Source organism: Scatophagus argus, chromosome 1, assembly GCF_020382885.2.
Source record: "Scatophagus argus isolate fScaArg1 chromosome 1, fScaArg1.pri, whole genome shotgun sequence".
Taxonomy (NCBI): Eukaryota; Metazoa; Chordata; class Actinopteri; family Scatophagidae; genus Scatophagus; species Scatophagus argus.
In genome coordinates, this window is record NC_058493.1 from 27157402 (window position 1) to 27161698 (window position 4297).

General features: G+C 42.3%; 1 protein-coding gene across 3 annotated transcripts in view; it reads right to left on the bottom strand.

The window, feature by feature from the left end:
- samd4a (sterile alpha motif domain containing 4A) overlaps positions 1-337 on the bottom strand; it is a 41799-nt gene extending 41462 nt beyond the window's left edge. For all 3 annotated transcript variants that reach the window (XR_006843995.1, XR_006843994.1, XM_046395563.1), the window contains exon 1: positions 183-337. The gene's annotated coding sequence lies outside the window, so the exon portion shown is untranslated. The remainder of the gene's footprint in view (positions 1-182) is intronic.
- Between the last annotated feature and the right edge of the window lie 3960 nt (positions 338-4297).

A 4297-nucleotide genomic window follows, 5' to 3' on the forward strand; every position in this document is an offset into this window, starting at 1 on the left:
ACTGGTAAGAATCTGTAATGTCAGTATGAAGGCAGCTTCTCATAGACGGCACGGTTACGTCCAGGATTCTTTCTTCTACAAATACCGAAAAGGATGGTGGACAAAACAACGAAGAAAACTTGAGAGTGAATAATTAAATTGTCAGATAAAAGGTGGGATATGCCGAACTTGATGGTTCTTACCTCCTGGCGGAGTTTGCATCGTTATGTTTGTCTCAGGACGGGCGACAGACTCAGCTTTTTCGGGGAGCGGTGCCCCTTCACTCCGGGTCTGTGGGATTTGCCATCTTGACTAACTTTTCTTCTGTCTCTCTCCCCAGCACTCGGGCTGCTCGGCTCAGAAGCACCACGGTCAAGCTACACGGAACGCACTGCGCAACTTCCTGTGTCACAGCTTTCAAAACAAAGCCCTGTAGCAAGGCAATTATTATTATTATTATTATCATTTTGTTGTTGTTTTTAACAAAAAAATCATTACAGAATTTTCCTTTCAGATTTCTTCGAGAAACTCTAATGTCGGCTTTTATTGCAGTATTCTAAGGTCCAGTCGCTGCTGAGCTTATATACAGTTGTGGAGAAAAACCTCTTATAAGCCTCTTATAAAAAACAAACAAACAAATCATAGCTTATAGGGCTTTCATCATATGACCAGGAATACTGCACTGCTCCCATTTGAATATGATTAAGATATAATCAGATTAGATAAAAATGTATTTATCCTGAGGAAATTGTTGTGCAGCAATTGCAGCAGGTTACAAAGTGGGAAAACGTGCAAAAATCCACAAAAATCAACACAATGCCAAATAAATAAACAAGATTAACAGTAAGCATTATAATGTAGTCTTTTTTTTTTTCAACCACAACCGTGGTAAAAAAAAAAGACTGTTACCATCAGCCATGGACCCGTCCCGGTGTCCATGGCTGAGGTACCCTTGAGCAAGGTACCTAACCCCCACTGCTCCCCGGGCGCTGCACGCGGTCGCCCACTGCCCCGGGTTTGCTGTGTGTGTGTGCACGTCACTTGGGTGGGTTAAATGCAGAGAACAAATTTCGTTGGAGTGAGTTCCCTCCAATGACAAAATATGTCACTTTACTTTTTTTTTACTTTACTTTATGTAGTAATAATCTATTTTGACATATTTTTGTGCCATTAAGTAAAACTGTGGCACTAAAATCAACCACTGCTAAAAACTTTTCATAGCTAGAGTTCAGCTTTATTGATTCAGGATACCTCTTTTACAGACTCGAGAACTAATTACATATATGCGACATTACAACAGTCAAATAAAACACTCACCATGCACACAGACACACTATTAAAAGCATTCAAAAATAGTATGTAAAATACCAGCAAGTAGAACTTCAGAGGGATGATCTCATTCAAGTAGTAAGGTGCACATTACTGGAAGAGCTTGGGCAAGCAATTGGTTAACTACATGAAAATATATACCGGTATATATTTATTTAAATTTATTTTACTATGTGAGTGTTCATATTTAGTTTTCATAATGTTATGACCTTGGACAAAACAACAGAATCTCTGAACAACAGACTCAAAAAGTTTATTTTCTGGTTATAATGAAATGAAAACACGGACTTCATCTTCATCACTACGTTGATGTTCACTGTTGCGCAACTTTTCACAAGCTTTTGACAGACGCCAACGCTCTTATTTTGAAGGCACGACCTGTCAACTTCTGGTAGCGTTTCGGACGTCTTAACGCAGGGAGGCTCGCGCTGCTCGTTTCCACATGCTAATCATTAACAGCGGAGCATTACGTCAGGGGCTTGGCAGCGCGAGGAAGCACCAAAATAGAGAGAGAGAGAGAAACAGAGAGAGGGACAGAGAAAGAGACATGGGAGGGGGGACAGACAGAGAAAGAGACATGGGGGGGGGGGGGCAGAGAGAGAGGGACAGAGCGACAGAGAGAGAGAGGGACAGAGGGGGACAGAGAAAGAGACATGAGAGGGGGGACAGACAGAGAGGGACAGAGAGACAGAGCGAGAGAGGGACAGAGAAAGAGACATGGCGGGGGGCAGAGAGAGAGGGACAGAGAGACAGAGAGAGAAACAGGGACAGAGAGGGACAGAGAAAGAGACATGGGGGGCAGAGAGAGAGGGACAGAGCGACAGAGAGAGAGAGGGACAGAGAAAGAGACATGGGGGGGCAGAGAGAGAGGGACAGAGAGAGGGACAGAGAAAGAGACATGGGGGGCAGAGAAAGAGGGACAGAGAGACAGAGAGAGAAACAGGGACAGACGGGGGGACACACAGAGAGACAGGGAGAGAGGGACAGAGAGACAGAGGGGGACACAGAGATGGGGGACGGAGACAGAGGGGGACAGAGAGAGACAGAGGGACAGACAGAGGGGAACACAGAGAGGGACAGAGAGAGACAGAAGGGGACACAGAGAGACAGGGAGAGAGTGACAGAGAGACAGAGGGGGACACAGAGAGACAGAGGGGAACACAGAGAGGGACAGAGAGAGACAGAGGGGGACATAGAGAGACAGGGAGAGAGGGACAGAGAGACAGAGGGAGGGACAGAAGGGGACATAGAGACACAGGGAGAGACAAAACTGGAAGAAAATGTCAGAAACGTATGAAACAGAATCGTTTCCAGGGTTAATAAAGTCCACATCCAGCTCTGTTACTAAAGTAAGAGTACTAATACAACACTACTGCATCAGAGGTAAGCAAAGTAAGTAAGTGGTAAACAAAAGTTTGTAAGTAATGTACTTACAAAAAAGTACTCATTGTGCAGTAAATGACTGGTGTTACTGATGTGTGATGTTTGTGATTGTGAATGTGTATTTTGTGTTTTACTGCAATAGTTGTTTTAGGCTGAGTTAATCTGAACTACACTGTGCGGTAGTTTAACCTGCATAAAGTAGCCTGCATCAGTACACACATCAGTACACTAACAGTATCAGCATTAAAACGGTGTTTACACGTTAATCAATCAGTAATAATCCATTTCCCACATTTTTACTTGTAATAAAACATATCTGTGTAGCCCATACTCCCACTTATCCGAACACTTTGGACGGTACACCTTTTAAACAGGTAATGTCTTCTTTTGGTCTTCCATGTTATCCCGAGTTGGATAACTCTGCGATCCCGCAGTGGATTTATTGATCCACAGGGTGAATTCCCTCCAGCAGGGGGCGCCGTCAGCCTTCAGACGTCTTCAAGGTCTGCCATGTGAGGAGGAGCAGATGATGCGAGCAAAGCCCTGAAACTCGGAATACCCCACAGGAAAGGGATGAAGACTGAGCTGAAGCCTCACGGGCTTCCGTCTAACAAACCAAACGAAGCCCCAGTGGATCCACTTCATGGATCCACTTCATGGATCCACTAAAGCGCTCCATCAACAGTGAAAAAGGTTGGGTTTATGCTGAGATACTTCAGTTGTCAAGTTTCAGTCCTCCATATTACCTCCAGTAAAGGTGCAAATAGATGTTCTGTAGACAACCTGTATTTTGTGCGACGTTTAGGTGTGTGATATGGATAATAACTGAAATTATTGAACTTTCAGGTGTGAAGAAAAGGAGGATCTGCACACTTTGGCACAGTGCAAGTATTTAAACATAAAACCAGCGAATGACAAAAGAGAAAACTAAAAACTGGTAAGATGTATTTTCTGGTTTAGGTTTAATATTTTTCATAATGAACTCCTGATCTGATCATCTGACAGGTTGTAGATGATATTACTGACGTATGAAACCACTTACTGCGCTACATTACCTAATAAAATACAACACAGTATCTGTAATGTACACGCGTTCATTTGAGCGGGATGTGCGTTGAAATAAATAAATGAGTGTCCGTTAACGCCACCGTGTGGTGTGCTCGTGGTATTACATCAAAAAGATTTCAACTGAACTGCTCATAAACATTTAAATATTTTAAAACAGCAAGAAAAAGTACCACGTTTGGCTGGCAGGATGTTTTTAAATCTTTTAATGTTTTTATAACATGACTCATACTATCCTACCATGAGATGTTGTCTTGGTTCAAAATAGAGTTTTAAGATATATATGTATGTATGTATATCTATATATAATAAGCCTTTTAAAATCTGAATTTATATGTGGACACTGACTACTTTAAATGTAAACGTGAAACCGGGTTTTGTATTTCAGACTGAAGGTTTCAGCCGGATTGTTTTGTGAGCGAACAGGAAGAAAATAAACTTCGAGTCAATTTTTTTTTTTTTTTTTTTTTTAAAGGGGCTAAAATCAATATAGATTCCCGATCAAAAGCTGCTAAAACAGAAAAGTGGGCTGAGCGCGCGT